The following is a 25,638-nucleotide window of genomic DNA, read 5'->3' as shown; positions in this document are numbered from 1 at the left end:
CCACAGAGCATCATCCTGGCTGGGCGGGCACACCTCCACTCCGAAGCTGGACACACGGTCACTTCATGCCGGAAAAAGTTGCTGCACAAACTTCTGTGTCCCCACGCCCTGGGAAGCCCTCTTCTCATCCAGCCAATCGGGGCCAGGGAGCAGATGATCACAAACTGATGCCCTGCCAATGAGGCTTTCTTTCCCACACAATGGGCCCCAGACAATGAGCCCTGCTTGCAGGTGGGGGGAGCAAAGACACAGCCCCCCACACTAATGGACTAACAAGTGAGGAGGGGAGGGGCCCTTCCTGGGGAGACTTTCCCTCCCCTGCCCACCCCTTCTCCCCTCCCCCAAGTTCCCTTTCCCCTTCCATTCTCCTCCCCCTCCCCTTCCTCCTCCCCCCACTTCCCTCCCCCACTTTCTCCCTACCCCTTCCCTCCCCCTTACCCCTACCCACATCACCTTTCTCCTCCTTCCCACTTTTCCTCTCTCACCCCAGACCAAATCAGACCAGAAACCTGGTGGGAGACAGTCAGGGTGGGGTGGGATCAGGTCTGTGGAGGCTTGCCTCCCCCAACACAATCATAGCTGTGGAAGGGCAGGCCCCTGAACTACGGATTCCCCACCAACCCAGGTGGGGAGCCTTTGTGTGGGGGGAGGTGAAGGGGGGATGAAGAACCAACTCCCTCGGGGATGGAGGGTTAGGAGGGGTGGGCCTCAAGGGAGCAGGGAAGGAACTTGGGTTTAGACCTCCCACAGCTCCTCCAGACCGGCTAGGGGGGTGCAGGGAGTGGAGTGGGGAGTGGGGGAGACCTTTCTGGGATGATTCCTCGCTCCTTCACTGCCCACCAGGGCCCTTTGGGACAACAGAGTTTGGCCATTGCCGGACCCTACTAGACACTCCCAGCCTCCACCCAGCTTGCCCTAATGCTGGAAGGAAGATCCCACTCAGCACTGAGGTGACTCTGGTATGACCTCCTGGGGAGGTCTCCATCCCATCCTCAGTTCTGGGGACTAGCCCACCTGTGTACACATGTCTGACCCTGACAGGTAGAGGCCTGGATGCAGTCTGGCTGCGCAGGGTTCTCTCAGGCCATGAAAGGGCCCAAAGATGGATCCCTGGGAGGTGGGAGGGGGCAGACGAGGCCCAAGGCCCCTTCTGGAAAATTCCTTTAGAGCAGAAGGCCTCAAAGCTGGCCCCTGGGGTGGTGAGGTTGGGAAAAAGAACTGCCAGTGCCTGTCCTCACAGACTAACCTTTAAGTGAAGTCCGAGGGTAGCGAGGACCATCCACTCAGTCCAGAGGCGAGTGCCTTGCAAGCTGGAGGGATGGGTGTTGAGAGGTCAGGTTTCACTGCCCTGGAGCCAGGAGGAGGCAGATCTGGACAGAGCCTGGGCTGCCCCTGTCCCCTCACAGCCCTGTGACTGCCAGCAAACAGTTGAATGTCTCCACGTCTGCAGTGAGGCCTCCACTGAGAAAAGTTAGTTTGGGAAAGGGACAGGTGGGGGTCCAAAGAGAAGTGTGCCCATGTTGGAATATGGGCTGGGGGAAGGGCTGGCCTGCTAAGAGTTTGGGTGTGGAGCCAGGGCACAGCAAGGGCTATGTGGGACTCCAGGATTCAGTCTGAGCCATTGGTTGGGAGCAGCGCACTTACTGAGTGGGGGACCTGGGGAGGGCCGGCTTGTGGGATGAGCTCTGTTGTCCTCAGGACATGGGTTCCAGTCTGAGGCTCAGGGCCAAGATCAGGCTGGAAATAAAGGTGAGTCATCTGGTTAGAGGACAGCAATGAAGGGGTGAACCTGCCCATAAGCTGGTGAGCATGTGTGGAAAGAGGGGGAGCAGGGGCAGACGGGTGCAGGAGGGGCAAATGGGGGGCAGGGGCAGATGGGGGCCAGGGGCAGATGGGGCACAGGGGGAGATGGGGGTTGGAGGGGCAAATGGGGGACAGGGGCAGATGGGGGTCAGGGGCAGATGGAGGCAGGGGCAGATGGGGGCAAGAAAGGCAGATGGGGTTGGGGCAGATGGGGGTTGGAGGGGCAAATGGGGGACAGGGGCAGATGGGGGGCAGGGGCAGATGGGGCAGGAGAGGTTGATGGGGGGAAGGGGCAGATGGGGGCAGGGGCAGATGGGGGTTGGAGGGACAAATGAGGGACAGGGGCAGATGGGGGCAGGAGGGGCAGATGGGGACAGGGGCAGATGGGGGCAGGAGGGGCAGATGGGGGCAGGGGCAGATGGGGGCAGGGGCAGATGGGGACAGGAGGGGCAGATGGGGGCAGGGGCAGATGGGGGCAGGAGGGGCAGATGGGGGCAGGGGCAGATGGGGACAGGAGGGGCAGATGGGGGCAGGGGCAGATGGGGGCAGGAGGGGCAAATAGGTGCAGGTGGGGCAGATGAGGGGAGGTGCCGATGGGGGCAGAGCAGAGGCAAAATGGGTGAAGGCAGCTACAGATGCTGCTGGGGCAAGGTGAGAGATCCCCTCTGGGTCCGTCACTGTACCTAGGCTGCAGTGACTGATGTGCTTACAGACAAATGACCTTGGGCGAGCTATCCAACCCTTCCATGACTCAGTTTCCTCGTCTACAAAGTGAGGAAGATAGAGACAACTGCCCTGTGGGTCCCCAGCTAAGTCATGGCTGATGGCCTCCCAACCCAGGAGACTCCCAGGAAGCCCAAGGCTTCCCACGGCACCACAGACACCAGGTGCCCTCTGCGGTTAGCAATCCAGCTCCCTCCACCCAGTCAGGACTCCCTAACCTGGGAAACCGGGTTCTTTGAGTTGAGCCGGGTTATTTAAAGTAACAGTGGGGGTCTGGGAATGCTCCTGCGTTTCCTCTGACAAAACCAAAGGCTTCTCATCCTTCACACAAGAAAAGCGGGTTCAGAGACCGGGTCCAATACGCTCTGAGGACCCAGGCTGCAGGGGCTCCACAAGGGTCCTGCTCCGGCTGCAGGTACTCAGGGGCCAGCAGGACAGCACAGAGGCCCAGGCCCACACGTCCCCGGGGGCCTGCTGGACATGTGGGCCCCATGGAGTCTGAGAGCGTTTGCCTCTGGCCACATTGGTCCTCTGGGAGGGTCCCATCTGTGGCAGGCAGCCATCAGCCCAGCCTCTCTCTAGGGCTCCATGGGGCGAGGGACCCTGCTACCGCCTGACAGGTAGACAGGGCAAGCCACCCTTAGACATCACCTGCCACTGCTCTGTTTCGATTGAGGTTCCAACAGGTGCGGCTCTCAGGTGGTCCTGGGGGCACTGCAGCCTCGGGCCATGGCAATGCAGCCTGGCGCCCAGACCCATGGCTGTAGTTAGACCTGCCTAGAAGTGCACTCTTGATGTCCCTTGGATCTGCCACAGGGGCACCCTACCTACTCAGCATGACCAGGGCCACCGAGGCCTCTCAGAGCACAGTGGGCAGCACAGAGGGGACACTAGGTGCCACCCGTCGCCAAGCACAAAGAGGGGACATCGCCTGGGAAGCAGCCATCCAGCAGTACTGGGGCCCCATGAGGGTCAGTGGCCACGTTATCTGGGAGATTGAACAGCAGAAAGGATGCCCCGGAACAGCCACGGTGAGCAGAAGGCTGGGCCTGAGTAGGGCCAGACCCAATGCTCCTGGGGACACGGCGCCCCTCACAGCAGATGCAGCAAGACCCAGGGGCAATCGGCAGCCAATAAGGGGGGCAGCAAACTGCGAGGGGAGAGAGAAACCCCCTGCATTGAGGTGACAACAAGGACCTGAAATGACCCCAGACTATGCAGGAGAAGGAGGATGAGGGCAGGAATCAGGGACGGGGACAGAGGGAGAGGGGTAAGAGAGTGAGGGGACAGGGAGTGAGGGACAGGGAGTGAGGGGCAGGGAGTGAGGGACAGGGAGTGAAGGACAGGGAGTGAGGGACAGGGAGAGAGGGACAGGGAGTGAGGGGCAGGGAGTGAGGGACGGAGAGTGAGGGGACAGGGAGTGAGGGGACAGGGAGTGAGGGACAGGGAGTGAGGGGACAGGGAGTGAGGGGACAGGGAGTGAGGGACAGGGAGTGAGGGACGGAGAGTGAGGGGACAGGGAGTGAGGGGACAGGGAGTGAGGGACAGGGAGTGAGGGACGGAGAGTGAGGGACAGGGAGTGAGGGACAGAGAGTGAGGGGACAGGGAGTGAGGGACAGGGAGTGAGGGACAGGGAGTGAGGGGACAGGGAGTGAGGGACAGGGAGTGAGGGACGGAGAGTGAGGGACAGGGAGTGAGGGACGGAGAGTGAGGGGACAGGGAGTGAGGGACAGGGAGTGAGGGGACAGGGAGTGAGGGACGGAGAGTGAGGGGACAGGGAGTGAGGGACAGGGAGTGAGGGACAGGGAGTGAGGGGACAGGGAGTGAGGGACAGGGAGTGAAGGACAGGGAGTGAGGGACAGGGAGTAAGGGACAGGGAGTGAGGGGACAGGGAGTGAGGGACAGGGAGTGAGGGACAGGGAGTGAGGGACGGAGAGTGAGGGGACAGGGAGTGAGGGACAGGGAGTGAGGGACAGGGAGTGAGGGACGGAGAGTGAGGGACGGGGAGTGAGGGGACAGGGAGTGAGGGACAGGGAGTGAGGGACAGGGAGTGAGGGACAGGGAGTGAGGGACGGAGAGTGAGGGGACAGGGAGTGAGGGACAGGGAGTGAGGGACAGGGAGTGAGGGACGGAGAGTGAGGGACAGGGAGTGAGGGACGGGGAGTGAGGGACGGGGAGTGAGGGACAGGGAGTGAGGGGACAGGGAGTGAGGGACGGGGAGTGAGGGGACAGGGAGTGAGGGACAGGGAGTGAGGGACGGAGAGTGAGGGACGGAGAGTGAGGGACGGGGAGTGAGGGACGGGGAGTGAGGGACGGGGAGTGAGGGGACAGGGAGTGAGGGACAGGGAGTGAGGGACAGGGAGTGAGGGACGGAGAGTGAGGGACGGAGAGTGAGGGACGGAGAGTGAGGGACAGGGAGTGAGGGACAGGGAGTGAGGGACAGGGAGTGAGGGACAGGGAGTGAGGGACAGGGAGTGAGGGACGGAGAGTGAGGGGACAGGGAGTGAGGGACTGAGAGAGAGGGGACAGGGAGTGAGGGACGGAGAGTGAGGGACAGGGAGTGAGGGACAGAGAGTGAGCAGTTGAGGGCTGTTCTTGTTTTCCTGGTAGGTGTCGGGGCCTGGAAGCCACCTGGTCATGCCAGGACCGAGAAGCGGACATGATAGGTGATCATCTGACCAGTAGGAGCAGGAAGGTGACCAGTAGCCCCACGAGCAGGAGAGGCAGCATTGGGAGGGCCAGAGTCAGGGCCCCAGGCCTGGGACCTTGAGCTGCACACAGGCACTGTGTGGGGAGGCTGCGTTGGGGACCAAGCAGAGGCAGGCTGGGTCCGAGGGCCCTTCCAAGGTTCTCCAATGGAGCCATGAGGACAGGAGAACAGACATTGACGGCTGAGGCACATGTACCGGCAGCCGGGCTCCCCGCATGGGGGCGGGGAGGAGATGCCTGTCTGCCAGGGAGACAGAACCTCCCCCAATTTTGCCCCTTTCATGGCCTGGCACCCTGCAGGGGCCGCAATTTGTTTGTGTGTGCGTCCACGTGTGCGTGTGTGCGCTTGTTTGCGTGTGCTTTGTGTGCTTCGTGTGTGTGTGCACTTGCGTGCAGGACAGGCTCAGCTCCTTGCCCTACTCCAGGTTCTGTTTAAACGGCTTTGGAATTCTGCTCCAAGAACAGATGGCCTCAGAGATAAAGCCAATCAGGGACCCGGACGGAGAGCGAGGCCCAGGTGGTTGCCATGGCAGGCTGGGCTGGTGGCGTCTGCTTCTTAGTGGCCACAAGAGCATCCACAAGAGACAGGTCATGAGGGTGCCCCCGCAGAGCCCAGGAGAGAAACACCTTCGCCCGAACACTTTGGCCCCACTGAAGCAAGGACAGAGCTTGGTGCAGCTGCGGGCACGGGCTGGCTTCAGCAAGATCTGGGGACAGCCATGTCCTGGCCACGTCAGCAGAAACCCTCCCTCCCAAGACTCAGTTCTGAGATGCCCAGGCTGGAGCCCAGGACACACTGATCCTGGGGTGGTTCCAGCCACACCCAGCGCTAGAGACCAAGAGCCAGCCACACGCTCTGGGTGTGACAGGAGCAGCTTCCTGGGTGAGCAAGGAGGGAGGGGACAGACCTGGCCAGCCCACCAGTCTCACATGGTGCCCTGGGGCAAGGGCCTCCCCGCCTCCCACCCGCCCCCACCCCCCGCCCTGGCCCAGCTGGGGCCCCGGAGCCCAGCAGTGGGAAAAGGCAGCTGGAGCCCTCAGTGAAGCTGGTAGTGGGGTCAGATCCTGGTGCCAGCTCTCCCATCATCCCAACAAGCATACTAGCCCCACCAAGGGAGCAAGGTAGTCATCCCAGCTGGTCACCTGACCCACGGTTCCAGCCCCTGAGGAAGATGAACACCCCATCTATGCCTAGCTCGTGCACCTCCATGCATGGGGTCCCCCGCAAGGTCAACAGTGTTGTTCCCAACTTGCAGACGTGGCTCAGAAGGGGAAAGGGCCCACAGCTCAGGGCAGAGGTGGGACTGGAGCCCAGGACCATCTGGAGCCCAAGGCGGGATCTGGGCCTTCTGCACCACAAGGAGAGGCCTCAGTGGTGCCTTCCCCAAGTGGGAGTTCACTGGGAGAAAGCTCCCAGGGTGAAAGCCTCTGGGAAGGGAGAGGTCCCACCCTAACTTTTAGGGGAGAAGGAGGGCCAGGGTGGGGTTGGTGTTGAAGCCCCAACTGCCTCACTCTAGTCCCAGCCCCAGAGTGAGCAGGAGACATCTGATGGGAACATAAGCAAAGCCAGAAGGGTGGCGGGCAGCTGGGATGGCTGAGGGGCCCTGGGCAGGTGGCTGAAAGACACATCCACCAGGACAACTAGAGGGAACGCTGACCAGAGGGCCTCCAGGTATTTGGGCCTGGTCAGCCTAGGAGTGCCCAACTGACCAGTGGACCTGAATCAGGCCAGGCCTAACAGCTCTACCCAGGGTCCCAAGGCCACACTTCCCCTGGATTCCAACCCAATTCAAGCTCTAGATATCACAGTCTTCACAGGTTAGAGCAGCTTGGAACCTTGCAACCCTCTGCAGTCCTCCTACCCCCACCACACTCACAAACATGCACACATCCCAGAACCCTGAACCTGCTGATAAGGCTGCGATGAGCCCATCAATAGTCCTGACCTTTCCAGGCCCCAAGTCTGCCATCCAGGAGTGCATGGACGAATGGATGAATGGATGCGTGGATGGATGGATGGGTGGGTGGGTGGATGGTTGAGTGGGTGGGTGGATGGATGTATGGATGGATGGGTGGGTGGATGGGTGGATGGGTGGGTGGATGGGTGTATGGGTGGGTGGGTGGATGGATGTATGGATGGATGGGTGGGTGGATGGGTGGATGGGTGGATGGGTGGGTGGATGGGTGTATGGGTGGGTGGGTGGATGGATGGATGGATGGATGGGTGGGTGGATGGGTGGATGGGTGGGTGGATGGGTGTATGGGTGGGTGGGTGGATGGATGTATGGATGGATGGGTGGGTGGATGGGTGGATGGGTGGGTGGGTGGATGGATGGATGGATGGTTGGGTGGGTGGATGGATAGGTGGATGGATGGATGGATGGGTGGGTGGGTGGGTGGATGGATGAATGGATGGATGGGTGGATAGGTGGGTGGGTGGATGGATGGATGAATGGATGGATAGATTGATGGATAGATGGGTGGATGTATGGATGGATGGGTAGGTATGTGGGTGGATAGACAGATGATGGGTGGGTGTGGATGGATGGATGGATGGATGGGTGCATCAGATTTGCTGGTGCAGATCAGTACTTGAGGGAGGGGCTACTTCAGCTGTGGATACAGGGGACATGGCTCATTGGAGGCCACCAGAGTAACAATCCGCATGCCCCTACATACCTGATCCCCACCACACACATGCACACCAAGAGCCCAGGACACATCCAGGCAAGGCAGCCCCATGCCCAACCAGAGGCCTGGATGACAACATCAACCTCAACCCCAACGTCTGGGCACTGCTGAATCTAGAATGAAAGAGGGGCAGGCCAACAGAACATGGGCAGCCCTGGCCCCAGGAGCACAGGCTGGGGTGGGAGATTCGGAAGAGGCTAACGGAAGAGGACCCAGAGGTGACTGGGAAGCAGGTGCTATGAGCCAGAACCTTCCCCGACCTTCACCAAGGTGGGTAACCAGGACCTGAGAAAATCAGGAGAGTGAGACACCTCTGATCCATGAGGCTCCCAGGCTGTCAGAAGGCAAAGAATTCCAGAGTGGTATCGCAAAAACCGGGGTGCATGTCCAACATTTACATTTTAAAATTCAACCTATTTTAGAGTTGGACTACTCACCAGATAATTGCTGGATTTATAAAAACACTTCAGACACACAGTGACATCAGGGTTTGTGGGTGGCCCTGTCGAGGCTCGCAGTCCTGCCTAGTTGAGCACCACCCGTCTGGAGGGAGCCCTGGAAGTCTTCACAGGAGGCCTTTGTGCAAGTGCAGCCTGGGTGGAGGGGTCCTCCAGGGGCCTGGGCAGTCCATCTCCAGCAGGTGCAGGGCCTGGGTTCCTCCTTACACAAGCTCTTGTAGGCTGTTCCCCATGCCTCCATCCCCCCAATTATAGACCAGGAACTGAGGCTTGGACAGTGACTAAAGGTGACAAGGCTCCAGGGGGAGCTAATACCAAAGGGCCCCAAATACCAGAGCCCACCTCTCCCATCTGGCACAGGAGTCAGGAGGCAGCTCTGAGGAGGTGGCAGGGAAATAAAACCCACATTCCGAGTAGCCATTTTCCCACCACATGTGTTCTGTGCTGCTGGCCCTCCTAGCATGGGCTGCTCACCCCATCCCCACCCCTTCAGCTGCACCAGGCAGGGGCACCTGTATGCAAATCTCACGCAGGGCCCAGGGAGAGGGAGGTTGAGTGGACCAGATATGAGCAGGGCGCTGAAGAGGAGGGCAACGATAGAGAATGTCAGGAAAGTGGTCACGGTGACCATGAGCTGAGCCCCAGCAGGCACCGGCTTACAGGCATCACAGCAGGTTGCCACTGCGTTTCCAGAGGACTGCTTCTACCTGCTTTGGGGCTCAGAAAGGGTAAAGGGCTTTTCTGTGGTCCATCGAATTGGCCACAACGGAGCCATGACACTGGTACCCCGTCCTGCGTCAGCCAAGGTGGACTTGCTGGAAGCTCGAAAACCCTGCCGATGTCCCACAGCATCATACAGAGCGCATGCAGCACCGGAGCCTGGAACAGACTTGCATGTGCACACACAGGGGTGCAGGAGGTGGGGCCAGCAGATATGCAGATTCCTGAGACCACACAAAGCCCTGGGATCAGATTCAAGGCGGCTGAGATTCAGCTGGACATCCAAGGTGCACAGACGGACCCCTCACACCTGACTCTGAGGGGCACCCAGAAACATGGGGCATTGCCTGCCACCAGCTTCTCAATCAAAGAAGACTCCCAACACACATGAGGCTCCAAATCAACAGGCAGGCTGCAAACTCCCACCACACCGTAGCTTCCCTTTGTGCGACCAAACCTTTGAACCTTCGTCACCGATGTTTGCAAAAAGCTGCTTTCTCCCAGTGCCACGGAGAAGGTGAACAGCAAACCAGCAGAGGAGACGTATCCGTGACTGGTGCTGTAGGTTGCAGTTGCCACCTCTACCTTCAACTTCATCCTGGAAGCTCCTGGCAGCCAACAAGCATCCTGTGGACAGAGGGGCTGGGGCTGGCCGGGGCCCCTCCTGCAGGGGCGGGCTGCCATGTCCTCTTCTTGTCTTGACTCCAAAGCCAATTCTGGACTCATCCTCAGCCCAGGCCCTGCCACCCAGGGGACCGAATGGCCTGCCGTGCCCACCCTCCCCAGCAGCCACCCCAGCCTCCTGCCTGGGTGTTCTTGAGCTGCGACTTCCCAAGAAGGCCGGTTCTGAGCAACCTGAGTGCCTCAGGGCCACTACCCTGCAGTCCCCAGCATTTACCAGCCTGGAACGTGGAACAACTTGGACGTTTGGGTGTGTGGTTGTCTCCCCCGACTGAGGCACAAGCTCCATGGGCGAGAGGGTTCTAACCCTGAGACACTTGTTAAGTACCTGTTGAATGAAGGAACAGACTGTCTCCTGAGCTCTCCCAGGGCAGATTGCCTCACGTCTTGCTCAGGCCCCCGAGTGGCTGCCCACGGAGACCCTTCCCCTCACTCCTGTGGCTGGGGCCCTATGTCCAGCTATGGCTCCCTGTATCTCCCTCTGCGTGCCCCCGCCACAGCCCTGGCCTTGCAGTCCCCCGTGCTGAGGCTCTCCCCGTCCCACGGCTGGTCCCTTCCCTCCTCGAGAGGCCTTCCTGACGCCAGTCCAGCCGCCCCAGACGCTGCTCTCTCACATCCTCACACTCACCCCAGCCTTGCTGACCCTGGACTGTGTGTCGGCCTGACTGTTCTCCATGACCCCCTCCACAGAGCAGGGCCCACCATTCCTCCACCACCTCCGACCCAGAGCAGAGCCTGCCCATTCTCCACACTGCACCCGGACACCAAGAAGAGTGCTCGCCTGCTTCCTGAATGAATGAAGACGAAGACAGGGAGGTGCAGAGTTCACCTGCTTCAGGGAGAGTTGCTGTGCATCATCTGGGTCTCTGTGCCCCTCATGGAGCCAAGAAAAGGGATGGGGAAGCCACCACCAGACAGAAGAAACTCTGTAGCAGCCCCTCACAACCTGCCCCAGCTGCCCCAGACGTCTATGGACCCCGTGCTCAGTCACCCACGTTTCAGCAGGCAAGAAAGTGGCAGACAAGGTGGAAACCATATTCTGTGGTCAGAAACGGGAGCACTGCTCTGGGTGTCCGCCTCCGAAGCTGCCTGATCAGCATGTTCTGCCCACTCCCAGCTCTCAGGGCACAGAGCACAAAGCCAGGCTCGCCGGGGAGTGGGGACACCAGCAGCCGTGTCAGCCACAGGAGGGGCTGTGCTACAGCAGTAAGACGCTTCAGCACTGACTGCCAGCCTGACCCCATGGTGGCCTCACGCTGACCACCCTGCAGGGGACAGAAGACAGAGTTGCCCTGTGGTGAATCAGTCATCTTGGGGGCCTAGTGGCTGGGCTCCCAGGGCCCATCCAAGCATGCTGGAGCCCCAACCCAGCCAAACTTTGTCCTTGAACCAGAGTTCAGAGGTGAAAGTTCTCAGCTCACTGGGACCCTCCTGACCCTAACCCTCACCCTAGCCCCACCCCTACAAGAGGGCCCCGTGTAGACCAGCCTCGATCAGTTGCCTAATCCTGACCCCACTCTACCCGGTCACTTGGCCTTTTGACCAGAAGTTCTCCCAAAAGTCTCCTGGACTGTGTGGAGTCTGTGGGGGATTGGCCCACCAGGGACCTGGCTCCAGGGAGGACAGCACAAGAGGGAGCATTCGAGGTCATGCTCCATATGAGGCTGAACCCAGTACTGCCACCCACTGGGGGGAAGTGACACTTGCCCATAAATCCCCAGCACACCCACAACAGAGCCCCTCCCCTTCTCAGGCCAGGAGCCCATCCACCCAACTCCTGGGTCGCAGAGCACAGAAACAGGGCAGCAGACCCCTGGTCTTGCATAATGACCGTCTTTGACAGCAGCTCCCAGCAGCCAGCGCCAGCCCCTTGCCCATGTGCACTGACTCCCTCCAGCAGCCTGTGAGCAAGATTCCAGAATCCCCCGGCCACAGACTGGAAACTAAGCCCAGAGAAGACAGCCAGGAGTTGAAGCCAGGGCTTCTGCCTCGAGAGAACACACTTCCATTCCTGCGCTCCCACCGTCTCAAAGGAGAACCCACAACAGGGAGAAGTAACAGCAAGTGGCAGAGGCAGAGCTGCACAGTGGGGCTGTTTGTACATGCGTTGTGTGTGGACACGTGTGCACATCTGTGTGCACATCTGCACGTGCACTATGTGTGCACACCTGTGGTTACATGTCTGTGTATACACATCTTGTACAAGTGTACATGCACATTTATGTGTGCATGTGTGTGCGTGCCTGCAAATGTGCACATCTAGGTGTGCACATGTGTGTGTGCACGCATGTCTGTGAGTGCAACTGCACACATGTGCACCCACCATTCCTGCCCCCATGAAGGGAATGGGGCTAAAGAAAGCACAAGAGCTACAGATCTAGCCCCACAACCACGAGAGGGTGCCATGTGGACCAGCCTCTATCAGCTCCCAGCTAGTGGGTGTGCCTGGGTACAGGCTGAGGTCCAGCCCTCCCCACCCATCCCCACTGGTGTCCACTCCCTCTCCACCCAGGGCCCAGCATGTTCCCTACATTCCCCTCCTCAGAGTAAGAGGCCTTCCCTGAGGTGAGCCATGCGTGTCCCCCCGACAGAGGCTTCTTGAGTCGCCTCCTCCCACAGGCCTTTGCACATACTGGCCATAGCTGGGACACTCTCCAGTGCCCACTGCTGAGGGGACAGGCTGCATCTCAAGGTCTCAGCTCCTTCAGAGGCCTGTGGACCTCTTGGCCAGTGGTTAGAGCCCTCTGCTCTGGATGTGGTCCCCTCACTGCACTCATCTTCCTGTGCATAGGCATGCCTCTGTTTGTGCCTCTCCTGCTCGGCTGGGAGCCCTGCGAGACACGCATCTGGTCTGCTCTGCGCAGGTGTCTGTCCTGAGCCCAGCATGACCTGCATGAATACCTGCAGTGCCTGCTGGGTGTCTCCCTCAAAGATGAGCCTCAGGGGCATCCACAGGCTCACCCACAAGCTACCTGCAGTGACTGCCTTCTGCAGATGATGATCCAAACTGTCTTTATCTTCCGGCCTCTCTTTGGTGGTTTTCACAGTTATCCTACAATGTAGGGCTGTTACGTTAGAAATTGCATCATTAGGAAGTGAAAACTTGTAATGGAAACAGAGAGCACCAGAGAGGGAACATCCTGGCCATTAAGCATCCTTGAGGTCCCTCCACCTTCCTCTGGTCTCATCCTGCACGTGTACAGAAGCCCTCAGTGGAGCTGGGAGTGGGGGTCAGGAAGCAGCTCCTCCCTACCCAGAATGTCTTCAACTCCAGGAACGAGTGCACAAGATCAGAAAGGAGGTTTCGATGAAGGGAAATGTCTCCAACATGAAGAGTTACCCTGGATTTGAGATGATGCCCTTTTAGGTGAGGGGCATCTAACACACTTTCTGTTTTGAACAGACAGTAACATAAGTTCGTAGCTCTTTTTTTTGAGGAAGATTAGCCCTGAGCTAACTTCCACCACCACTACTCCTCCTTTTGCTGAAGAAGATTGGCCCTGAGCTAACATCTGTGCCCATCTTCCTCTATTTTATATGTAGGACACCTGCCACAGCACGGCTTGACAAGCAGTGTGTATGTCCTCGCTGGGGAACCCCAGGCTGCCACAGCAGAACACGTTATCTTAAAGCTGCACTGCCGCCAGGCTGGCCCCTCACAGCAGCTCCGTGGGTGGTCCAACCACTTCTAATGGACTTTTACTGGGTAGTGAGGTCCACAGTTCTGGAGCCCACTGCCTCATACCCCTCGGCATCCCTTCCTTGGGAGACTCTCCTGGGTGCACTCACGTGCTCAGTGGCAACGTGAGACATGGCTACCTGCGTGTGCTGGAGTTCAGTGTGATGGGGTCCAGGGAAGGCTGCCACGGGGCGTGGCCATGGACAGCCAGAGCAGGACAGGGAAGGTTGGACACAGGTGTCAGTTTAACAAGTGGGCTGGTCTCCTTCATCTCCTGCTGTTGAGGTGCAAACACCTCCAGTGCCCCCCTCAGACCATTTCAGCTGTCTACAGAGGGCCGTGTCGGCCTGCCATGCTTGGCCCCGTGATGCGTGAGGGCATGGGAAGGTGTCCCTGCAGAATCAGGCTTGCACCTTCCTTGGCTAGAGAACAGCTGGGGCTTTCCCCTCCCCCTGCCCATGCCCCGCCCCTCCCTACACCCACTGACAGCAGCACCACCTGTCCTGCGCACCCCTGTCAGGCCCCATCACTTCAGGACAAATACACAGGCCTCCACCTGCTGGCAGGACCCCCTTCGGGCCTCAACCCATCCCCTTTCTCCCCTGAGCTAAGCCACATTCAGGTTTGCTCCCTCCTACCTCCCAGGCTTTGCCCTACCAGCTCCTTCCCCTGGATCCTCCTGCTAAGCCCTCTCTGGGAAGCTTCCAGATAGGTCAGGGTGTCCTTGGAGTTCTCTGGGCCCCTGGGCCCCTCCTCCTGGTAGCCCTGATCACAGATGGAATTGCACAAGTAATTGTGTAATCATTTGTCCAGCATCCAACTCCTCAGGGAGAAGATAAGGGGCAGCGTGGGTCTGTCTTACGCAGCGCCCAGCTCAAGGCCTGCTCACAGTTCCAAATCAGTGTGGATGAATGAAGGAAGGAAGGACACTGGTAGGACTGCTGACACCCCCAGTGCACACATCTGAGGGAGGCTGCACTGGTGGGGGATCTCCCAGAGAAGGATGCGAGAACAGGCCTTCTTTGAGAGGCTGGGGGAGTGGGGAGGGGCAGGGCCGGAAGGCTTGGGGAGGGGTGGGTGGGTCCCGATACAAAGGGCTCTGTCTGCAAAGTTGGGCACTGCACCTGCCCTGCTCCCCCTCCATCTACTCGCCTGGAGGAGGGGCCCAGGCCTCTGACCAGGGGGTCTGCAGCACAGAGAGGTCACCTCCTCTAAGTGGCTCTGGAGCTGGCTCAGAAAACCTTCGCCACATGCAGGGCACAGGGCTGGCACCTACTCACCCTGGTGTGCAGAGTGCAGAGGCTTCCTTCTGAGGCACAGATCCCCATCTCATGGAGGGGAGCAAGGGGTACCAGGCTGGGGGTCGCTGGAAACCACAGGGGGGGCAGAGACTGGCACATTTCCCCCACCCTAGAAAACTGCAGCAGACTCCTTCCCTCTCCCCAGAGATCACAGAAGTGGGAGCAGCTGTGAGCAGGAGCATCACAGACAAACTCACCCACACCCCGAGGGCAGGGACTGAATCCTCCTCTTTCTCCCTGCAAGGGAGGTCAGGGAGAGGGAGGGAGGGAGACAGGCACGGATGGGAGAGGGAGTGAGGGAAAGGAGGGGAAGGAAGAAGGGGGTGAGACAGAGGGGGAAGCGGAGGGGGAGGCGCAGAGAGGAGGGGCTGGCTAGAGTCACGGCCCTGAATTTGCACCCGGCACCCTGGCTCAGGGGCTGAGCTTCTAACCAGCATCCTTGCTTTGCCTCCTCTACGAGCAAGCCCAGGCCCAGGGTCTCCGGGGTAGCGGGTTATCCTCTCCTTGTCCCCTGCCCCTGTCCCATCTCAGGGCCTGTGTCTCCAGGTCTCTCTCCTGGGCTGCCCACCCTCCCCTCTGCAGGCCCTGGAGAGAAGGTCGGGCCAGAGTGGGATCTCCAGGAGAAGCAGGACAGGCCTGGGTGGGAGACAAGGGGGACGGGGCAGGCGGGGGCACGAGTGTCTCTGCACAGCCTGGCACTAATTCTCCCTAAGTGCTTTAAGCTTGTACTAATTGAACTGATTGAAAACAGAGTCTAGGGGGAACGAAGGAAGAAGATGTTGTGAGACGTCAGCGGCGCATCCCCCAGCCTGAGCCGAAGCCCCTAGGCTGCTCAGAGCCTCAGCCTAGTGGCTCTTTGTGTCCTGACGCCAGACCCAGTCCAGCCCCTGCCAGGCTTGGAGTTGGGACTGGTGGGCAGAGGGGGAAGGGACCAGACTCAAACCCAGGGAGTGTCCAGGCCCAGGACAAGACAGAGGCAGGGGTGACTGTGGGCAGGACAGGCCACAGTCTCCCTTACACGTGTGGAATCCACAAGCAGATCTGAGGCGCCCCCACACACACACCGGGCCTCTGGGCTGCATACAGCCCAACCTGCTGGTCAACTGGTCCACTGGTCCACTCAGCAAACTTCAGGCCCAGGGCTGAGCACAGGGGTCCCAGGGCCCCCAGATTCCCACAGCCCTCTGTGTGCCTGCTGCACTTCAGTGCAGTTATGACAGCTCTGTTACCCAACAACTAGGAGCCCAGAAAGCAGGCCTGAGCCACATCCTCCCCTGGACCCCAAGAGAAGGGGCCCAGAAACATTTGGGAAGGAGAGCAGTATGAATGACCCCTTACCAGTTCAGGATGCCCACACAGGCACAGGTTTTTCTTTCTCCAATCAGTATGCAAGCGTCCAAATCCTCTATTACTGCAAAGCCTACTATCTCCTTCTTAAGCCTGCCCTTCCAACACGCACACGCAGTTGTCCCAAACAGCTGGGGGCTTACTCAGTCCCCAGAGGCCCGTCCTGTGGCCCGCCCCCGGGTGGAGAGCAGCAGAGCCCCACCAGTGTGTGACCAGTGCTGCTCCGGTCATGGCCACAAGGCGTCATGATGTCCAAGTGCTGGGTGAGAGGTCTGTTCCACCCAGGGGATCGACCAGTTCACACTCCACATTGCTTCAGCTCCACTTGGGCTCACTCTGTGGCCAGCCTGCACAGGACACGTGGGAAGGAATGGACAAGAGCTCCTGAGGGGCCCGGCCCAGAGAAGGATTGATGGCATGTCCCGTACACCAGAGGTGGTGAAGGCTGAATAAAGAAATGAATGAAGGTATGAACAGATTGGAGACCTCCCTCAACATTTCCAGGCAAGCTGAGGGGCTATGATAAAGGTGAGGAGAGAGGGAGGCAAGGCTTGCCCTGGGGGCCATAAGGCTCAGGAGCCAGAGAAGGAAGGGCAGTCGGGACAGGTCAGCAGGGCTATCGTGCAGGGCCTCCAGGGTCAGGGCTGGTCATGAGGAGCCCCGACTTAGAGCATGGGCAGCAGGACAGAGCAGGGCTTGAACCGGCTGGGGAGGAGGGATGACCCCCCCCCAGGAGGTGAGTGGGCACAGCCTTGGAGCCATGGTGGCCTGGAGGACAGCTGCAGGGGGAATCCTTACAAACAACAGGGTTTGGGAAGTGGGAATACTGGGAGCACGGAGAGAGGTGGCTGGATAATGAGCTGATTGGCAAATGAGTAAACAGCAATTGCTTGATGAAAAAATGTTTACTGTGCAATTAGCAGCTGTGCCATAAATAAAAGTTTCACTGTTTATTATAAACTTGTTGAGCCACAGGAAACGACTCTCCATGATTGAGCCAGCCTTTAACACTCTGTTTGCTTCATGAACCGCCTTCTATATGACGCGTAATTAAGCGTGCTCTCAGCTCTGCAGATCTCCAGCCCTCTCTACCCCATATCTCTATGCCCAGCCCTATCCCGACCCAGTACCTGACCCCTGAAGCCTGGATGGAGAGGGCCTGACCCCTCCCTGGGCCACACGTTGTCTCTACTGCCCAGAGTCTGCGGCACGCTGCAGGTATGTGTCCTCACCTGAGCTCCAGGTTTCCAGAAGTGTCCTCCTGACTCATTGTGACCTGCTCAGCACCAGCCCACCTTGAGGCCAGAAACCTAGTCCTGCCTGTCCCCTGGCCCCTGGTGTCTGGCCGCTGGCCCCCCCAGATGCCTGTGCCCTGGCCTCTCTCCCTTCTCTTCAGCTCATCCTCCTGCCAAATCCTGCCTGGAACCCTTGAAGTCCTCCCTCTTCCCAGCCCCACCAGTGCCTGCTCGCTCCCTCCACCACCTGGGGGTAAACTTCCTTCAGGATGCTACCTCCTCATTCCATCCCCCACAACCTTTTTTTTTTTTTTTTTTAATTTTTAAGTGTGAAAATGTTCAAACAGATGGTGGGGAACACTCAGGCCTTCGCCATGCTCCCCTGAGGGATCATCTCTGAGATGGGTGCGTATCATCTCTCTGCATGTTTTCATAGTTGTACTATCTACATACACATCTAAGAACAACACATGACGTTCTTTGCAGATTACATTAATGTGATCACGCAGAGCCAAACCCTTTGCAACTTGCTTTTATCTCTCAACATTATTTTTGAGGTGAATCAGAGCTGATCTGGCTGATTTTAACCTGTGTGGCATTACCTAGAATGAATAAGCCACACCTCTGTGTTTTTCTGCTGAGGGATACCCAGGTCCACTTTTTTGTCATGACAAGTACACTTTCAATGACCCTATCTTCTTGCCTCTGGCTGCTGTGGATGACCCTGGGTGTCACAATGACCCTGGGGAACTCAGATGACCCTAGGGGACTCAGACGACCCTGGGGGACTCGGATGACCCTGGGTGCTGCAGATGAGGCTCTCCAGTGCTCATGTTGGTCACACTCCTGCCACAGCATGAAATTCACCACTTCACATCCACTCACCCATGCTTGGGGGATCCGAGTTTTCAATTTTGCCACCCTCTTGTGTTTCCCAGTTACTAGTGAAGTTGGGTGTCTTTTCATACGATTTGGGCCAGTGGAGAAAGCCTCAAGACAGGCGGAGGCACCACACCCTCAAGCTGCCAGTGACTGGCCAAAGACCCAGAACCTGAGGACGTCACGAGGGCGGGAGAGGCTTTTCCCTGGTCTTGGTCCCTGAGGATTCTGGGCCTGGAACATCCTCCATGCCAAATAGCCCTGGTGGTGCCCTTCACACTGGAGGAAACTTGCTGGCTATGCCGCACCCTCCACCCCACCAAGCCACAAGGGTGGCACCAGGGTCCCTGCTGCTCACAGGTGGCTCCACACCTGCAAGGCTTCTTCTGGGGACAGACCGAGGCAACATGCATGGCTCCCCAAAACCACTTCCCCACCTCCACTCTGGAAAGCTCGTCTCTGCACGTCCCATGCAGCCCTTTTCTTCTGTTCAGTTGTGATTATTGTTGACTTGTAAGCATTTCCACCACATTTAGGGAGTAGTTGGCGTCTCACAAATGTCCACACCCAGCTGGGGCTCCCACTTTCCTTCAGTTGTGACTCTTTGCATCTTCTCCCCTGAACTGGCCCACACTCGCTGCTTATGCAGTTCCCCTGCCCACAATGGGGGTCCCTGGGCCTCCCCCCTGCAGCTGCTTCATAGCTCTTAGCTGCAACACACTTCAAACATGTTTTGACTGTTTTTTAGAACTCCTTTTCATCATAGAAGGAAGGGGGTGATGTTGCCAGCCTGGAAAACAGGAAAGAATAGCATCTTTTTGGTGCCCTGTGTGTGTTTTCACACCGCTGTCCATACGCACACTCACCCAAGGCCGCTGCGCAACGCCAGGTCTTCCAGCTCTTCCGGTCGATGTCTGTCTCCCCCTCCAGCCAGGGGTGCCTGGCAGAGGAGAGAGGGTGAGGAGGAGTCAGCAGAGCCCTTGGAGCAGCAGACTCTGCAGAACTCTCTGTGAAGAGAGACAGAAGCTGACAGGCCCTGGGTTTACTTCTTAAGGACACACTGCTGAGCGTGTTTGAAGTCCTCAGGGCAGGACTTAGCTCATGGGGAGAAGGAACGGTATGAGGGCCTTCTCACTGCCCCGGCCCCACCCTGCCTCCTGCACGGCCTTCCCAAGGGCAGTCGCCTGTCTGGGATGTTGTTCCCTGCCCCATCCTAACCAAAGGAGCTCAAGTGTTTCCACCTTGCACTGACCCTCCCACAGCCACCCCCGACAGCCTCAGCCCCGTAATTGCTCTTGCTCTCCCTTCTGGGCATTGGCACTATTCCGAGTGAGTGAGCCTATCTGCCCCAGACTGTGGCTCTATGAGCACAGGGGCTGCATCTTCTTGTAAGTAAACACATCTGTCTCCAGTGCCAAGTGGCTACCTGGCCTGCAGGTGCACCTGCCTTCTCCTCTGTATGGCATCCTCTGTCTCGGGTGTGGGGACAGCTGCTGCCTCTGTGCCAGCCCACGCCTCCCCCAGACATTGGAGGAAGGCCCCCAGCACCTGGTCAGAGGGCCGCCAAGCCCGGCACCCACCAAGCCTGAGAATGACGGCAGAAAGGTAAGCTGTCCCTTTAATTTCTTCCCAGGCAAAGCAGACAGACTACAAAAACAACATTTTAATTTAAATTCCGATTCCACCTTCATTCAAGGAGCAGCTCTGAGCAGGGATTTCATTAAAGGCTTTAATAGATTTTATAGGACTTGTCACATCCGGAAAGGTGATGGAGCAAATGCATTTTCTCTGCTTTCAGAATTTCAACAGCGGCTCGGAAAACAAATTTGCCATGAAAATGCAGAGCAGCCTAGCCTTGTACAGACAAGGAGAAACAAGCCTCACTCCAGGTAAACTGGGTGAGGTGACTCCCCTCCCTCCCCACACACCAGGGCCATGGCCACCAAGGAGCTCAAAGGATGGGCAAGGCCCAGGGTGGAGCAGGGGAACAGGTGGCCCGGGGGCCCAGGTCCAGCGGCGCCTTGCAGACCAGGCAGGACACCTCACCTGGGAGTGGGAGGGCGTGCTGGGTGGGGCTGCCCTCTGTGTCCACGGCTCCCTTGGTTTGGGGTAGGGGAAGCAGCTTGAACTTTGACTTGGCTTCCCTCTCTCTTTCCTGCAGAACCCCAGCGCCTCAGACCCAGGGAGCAGCTCAGCCACATCAGCAGCAAAGACACAGGCAGGTGACCAGCCCGTTGAGATTTGCCCAGCCTGTCCTGGTGTAAAACTGAGGGTCCCAGCAACCCCTTCATCCAGGAAAACCAGGGGGCCTGGAGACAAGCAGCAGGTCAACCCCTCAGCCCACTCCCACACAGTCTTCTTGTGTCACCCTCAGCACCCCTGCATACCTGCCTGCGTCCCCATGGATTCCCCAAATTTAAATTCCACAAGCAGAGTGAATCTCCACCCTGGGATCCACCCCCCCAACCCCGGCCACCCCGGACAGAGCACTCGCCGTCTCCCAGGGCTGGGTCTCCTCTGGTCCTGGATGCCTCCCACCAGGAGGAACATCCCACCAGCTTCCTTGCCTCCCCGCCTTCTCCTCTGACCTGGGCGTGGACCGTGGGGCCCCCTCCGCACACATCGCATGCTGTCCAAGCTCTGCTTACTGCCATCTTTAGTAGCCCTGGGCAGCCCCCACCCCCGCCCCAGGATGCCCTCGCAGCAGCTCCCACAGGACGACTGCCAAGCCCCTCTCCCTAGGCCGTCTGCACTGGACCCAAATTCCCACTCCCTCTCCCCAAGTCTGCACTGTCAAGGCGCCACCGCAGGGCACCTTCCCACCTGGGCACTGAATTTCTAAGTCATAACAATTGTTTAGGGAACCACCAAATCAGGGCACCAAAAACAATTGTTCTAAGAATTCGGCATTTTTCTTTTTGCCCAAAAGTTTCCAAATAGTCATCCTGGGGAAAATCATCAGTGTTTTGGACTTTGTTACACTGATTTATGGTTTAATGTTTTTATGTGGAATTGTATGTCAAGAAGCATCATAACTGTTTGGTAAGGCCTTGACACATATGTGCCGAATGAATGAATGAAAAAATGAATGAATGAAAGAGGGTGCACATGGTGTCCTCACTCAGGCCGTTAGGAGGAGGATGGGGACCCTGCACACACTCCCCATCCCCGCAGACCTTCTCCGTGCAGCTCCACATCCCCAGATCAGCCCCCCACCACCGCAAGACCAACACCGCGCACTCTGCATTGCTCACCAGGGACAGCCCTGGGCTGGAAAGACAGATCGTGGCCTTGTCCAGACCAGCTCATGGCAAGCTCATCCCACACAGGCCCTTCCCTGTGGCCTCCAGAGCCCTCTAACCCTAACTCCACTCTGCAACCTCGGCGGGCTCTGTCCAAGCCCCCGGGGAGACCCTCAAAGAGCCCGTTCCCAAGGCGACGTGTGGATCCAACAGCTGGTTCACATCCCGTGCTGGACACATCCGGCATCCGGCACATCTCCTTCTCCCCTTCTTTGCCCTGCCCAGAGCCGAAAGTGACCTGCAGATGCACCTGCCAGCTGCCGGCCTCCTGGCTGCTGGTTGGGACTGGCCAACGAGGAGCCCCATGTTCCCCAGCCCCACCCTGCAGGATCCCAACCCTCAGGTCTCAGCTGTCATTGGGCAGCTTCTTTGCATCCTCTCAGGTCCAAGGGTAGACCCTGACTTACCCTTCGTAGTTTCTCTACACCCTGCCCACACCTCGATCCCTTTATTCAGCTCTCCCCAAATTTCCCAATTTGAGGGTGACATCTGCCTCCTACTTGGACCCTAACTGACACAGATCCCTAACTTGGATCTTATACCAAAATAAATCCTAAATGGGTCAAAGACTTAAACGTTTAAAAATAACCATAAAAGTGCTAGAAGAAGGCATGGGGAGAATATTACGAGCTCACGAAGCCCAAACCATGAAAGATTAGTTACCTCACATCATAAGAAATTTCTACACAGCAAAACTACTTTAAATGAAGACAGAAGTCAGATAACAAATGAGGAAAAATATTTGCAAGTATTTAGGGATAACGCTTTGCTACGTACAAATCAATAAGACGAAGTCCAACAACTCAATAAAAAAATGGGTTGAGGATATAAACAGTTTACAGAACGAGGGGCAATACAACTTTTAAACATATAAGAAGTTGTTCAACCTGACTCATGTAGGGAAAATGCAATTTTAGCTGCAGAGTCTCTCTTTTAAACCTCTTTGGTTGGCAAAGATCCCAAGGTTTCCTAACACGGATATGCTGGGAGGGTGTGGGGACAAAGCACTGTACCCACTGCTGTGGGGCGGGCATTGGGGGGAGCTCTGTAGAGGGTGATTTGACAACAGATCTTTCAAAGTTTAAACTGCACACATGCTTTAGCCCAGCACTTCAGGAGTCTATCCTAGGATGTGCTCGTCGCTGGGAAATGCACATGTTCAAAGACATCTTTGGCACCGTTGACCAGGGAAAAAAGGTTGGAAACAACCTAAATGTCCATCAGTAAGGGACTAGATAGCCCCGCACCATGCTTAGCCTCTCCCCGCCACGGCGCTACATGGACAGGCGGGGCGGCCACGCATAAAACCACAGTGCTCTGTGGCCGCCAAGAGGCACCAGGCTCCTCCTGTGCTTTCTTCCCTTTGAACCATCTGCATGTATGACCTACTCCGCCTCCTCAAAAAAGGATAAATAAAATATAGTAAGATATTTAAATACACATTTTTGAATGCCCAGTCCTATTGCCAACCCCAGAGATTCTGACCCTGGGGCCTCGGGGTGGGAACAACTCCAGGGATTCTGAAGGGTCAGGGGTTGGGGCTGGGGCAATAGGTTGCCCCTCCTTTGGATGTTGGCCCTGTGGCGAGTCTAGTGGGAGCATGCTGCTGACTCCCAGAAAGTCGCAGCGCCCCACAGACAGGGGGCCCCCCAACTCCCTCAAGAAGCCCTGGGAGCCATCCCAGTGGGCAAACTGGAGGAGACTCTGCCACCGCTGGCGGATGAGGGAGGAGACACAGTCTGGGGATGCAAGTGGGGTCCTGAAGACCCTGTTAAAGCCGGGGGTCACGGGTGGCGCTCTGTGTGGTACGGGGCTTGCTGTGAGGGTCCACAGGGGCACACACTGGTGATCTGAATGTGTCAGTGTGTTTCTTGTGCTTCAGCTAAACATAAAGGATAAAACCCAGTGCCAGGCCCCTCCCCGACCTGCCTGCAGTGGGACGGTTAACATGATCCACAGGCCCTTGAAACAAGCCGTCAGGCCCTTTCCAACAAGGCCGTGGATCAAGACAGGGGCCCTCGGAGAGAAATGTGGCCTGTCACCCCCCCACCAGCTCCCAGGGCTCCCCCAGCACAGGCAGAACTCAGGCCTGGGGCCATGAGGATGTGCAGTGAGGAGGGTGTGACAGGGGCCTGGCCAAGGAGGACACAACCCCACCAGGGCACCTCCACCTGGGCTCAGGGTTGAGTTTCAGCCCCACAATCATGGCTTGCCCCACCTGCCCTGGCCCAGGGCCCCAGCCTCCCACTCTGCCCAGAGCGTGGGCCCAGACAGAGGCCTCGGAGCAGCGGCATGTGGATGTGGTGACTGGACAGCCCACACTGTCCACTCTGAGACCTGCATCTACACCACAGGGTCTAGACTGTGGTCCATCTACACTGCAGCCAGCACATCAACACTGCAGAGGGTCCTCTCTGCACTACACTCAGTGTATCCGACCTGTAATGCACACACAGCGGAGTGCATCCAGCCGCAATGTGTCTACACTGCAGCCAGCACATCAACACTGCAGAGGGTCCTCTCTGCACTACACTCAGTGTATCCGACCTGTAATGCACACACAGCGGAGTGCATCCAGCCGCAATGTGTCTACACTGCAGCCAGCACATCAACACTGCAGAGGGTCCTCTCTGCACTACACTCAGTGTATCCGACCTGTAATGCACACACAGCGGAGTGCATCCAGCCGCAATGTGTCTACACTGCAGCACACTCGCCCCCAGGGCATCTACCACCTTGTGATCCATCTACACTGCAGCATGTCCACAAACACATGTGCACACACACATGCACACATCTGGAGCCAGGACTGCCAGAACCACTTCCACTGCCGTTCGTGGACTGAATGATAAGAGTCAATGATCCAGGGCAGATGCACTAAGGCTCCACCTTCAACACAAGGGGGTCTTCCACATGACCCCAGCCCCCGCCCTGGGCCAACCTCTGCCAGGAGCCTCTGCAGAGCCGAGCGTGGCTGCACAGATACGCACCGTGTTCTCGGCCGCAGGAGTTAGAACTAATACAACAAGTAAGACAAAATCTTTGATGTGAGGGTCATGACTTTACCTTCAAAAACTTATCCTTTAACTTTTTCTAGAATGAGTTGTTTTTCAAAAGCCTCCCACTGCCTTTAGGAAGAAGTGCAAACTCCTCTCCATGATCCCCCAGGCCCGCCTCCCACTGGGCTCCTTTCCTCAGGCCTGGGACACCCCTCCCATGCGCACTGCATGCGTTTCTTGGGTCCATCCTAACAAAGTGCCACAGCCTGGGCAGGGAGGGAAGTACTTAAAACAACAGAAATTTATTCCCTCACAGCTCTGGAAGGCAGAACTCCAAAATCAAGGTGTCAGTGGGGCCAAACTCTCTCCAAAGGCTGTGAGCAAGAGTCCTTCCTCACCTCTTCCAGCTTCTGGTGGCCCCAGGTGTCCTCTGTCTGCCTCCGTCGTCACCTGGCATTCTCCCTGTGTCTTCTGTGTCTGTGTCCAAATTTCCCTCTTCTTATAAGGACCCAACTTCAGTATGACCCCATTTAACTACTCACATCTGAGAAGACCTGATTGCCAAATAAGGACACATTCACAGGTGCTGGGGGTTAGGACTTCAGCACATCCTTTTTGCAGACAGAATTCAACCAACAACACTCATCAGTACAGAAACCAGTAGAATGTTAGAACCCAGTTCAAAGGAGAATCCAAACCACAGATGCATACATGGGCAATCAAGAGTCCTGAAATGCATTTGTAGGTAGATGTAAAACTGGTCAATACCCAAAGAGCAATCACTGATTGCTTTCCACTGCATGAAATTCTACGAACAAGAATTGTTTGCATTACTATCAATTTCCTGCAGTTATAGAGCTATCAAATAGTTCAAAGATAATAAAAAACAGGAAATCTGGAAGGATGAGCCAACAGGGCACCCAATAAACTTTTTTTGACATTTCAAAGTCTTTCGCAACTTATCCTGACAAAATGTCAAACATACACAGAAGTAGAGAGAACACACGTGGACATCACCAGACCTAAGAAAGACCAGCTCGGGACCACTGTCCTCTGTCTGTTCTGCACCCACATTCGCAGCATCATCGCGAAGCAGACCCAAACATGGTCA

The 25,638-nt window shown here is 57.5% G+C and overlaps 2 long non-coding RNA genes across 4 annotated transcripts; one reads left to right on the top strand and one right to left on the bottom strand.

Annotated features, from left to right (window-relative positions):
* Positions 1-419: 419 nt before the first annotated feature.
* LOC139078025 (uncharacterized) lies at positions 420-25,279 on the bottom strand. Its single transcript, XR_011530716.1, has 6 exons — positions 24,926-25,279; positions 19,093-19,166; positions 8,364-10,113; positions 1,645-1,737; positions 1,247-1,310; positions 420-509 (listed from the first exon to the last, which is right to left on the bottom strand). It is a non-coding gene; the product is annotated as an uncharacterized lncRNA (long non-coding RNA).
* Positions 16,048-22,917, top strand: LOC139078024 (uncharacterized). Of its 3 annotated transcripts, none has more exons than XR_011530715.1 (4): positions 16,048-16,640; positions 17,676-17,752; positions 20,025-20,115; positions 20,388-22,917. It is a non-coding gene; the product is annotated as an uncharacterized lncRNA (long non-coding RNA). The 3 variants fall into 3 exon arrangements; XR_011530714.1 differs by having other exon boundaries at positions 16,051-16,579; XR_011530713.1 differs by having other exon boundaries at positions 16,056-17,752.
* Positions 25,280-25,638: the final 359 nt, after the last annotated feature.

The sequence above is a fragment of the Equus przewalskii genome, chromosome 21, assembly GCF_037783145.1.
Source record: "Equus przewalskii isolate Varuska chromosome 21, EquPr2, whole genome shotgun sequence".
NCBI lineage: Eukaryota > Metazoa > Chordata > Mammalia > Perissodactyla > Equidae > Equus > Equus przewalskii.
Note: the sequence above shows the minus strand (reverse complement) of the source record. Positions and strands in the feature narration are given on the sequence as shown.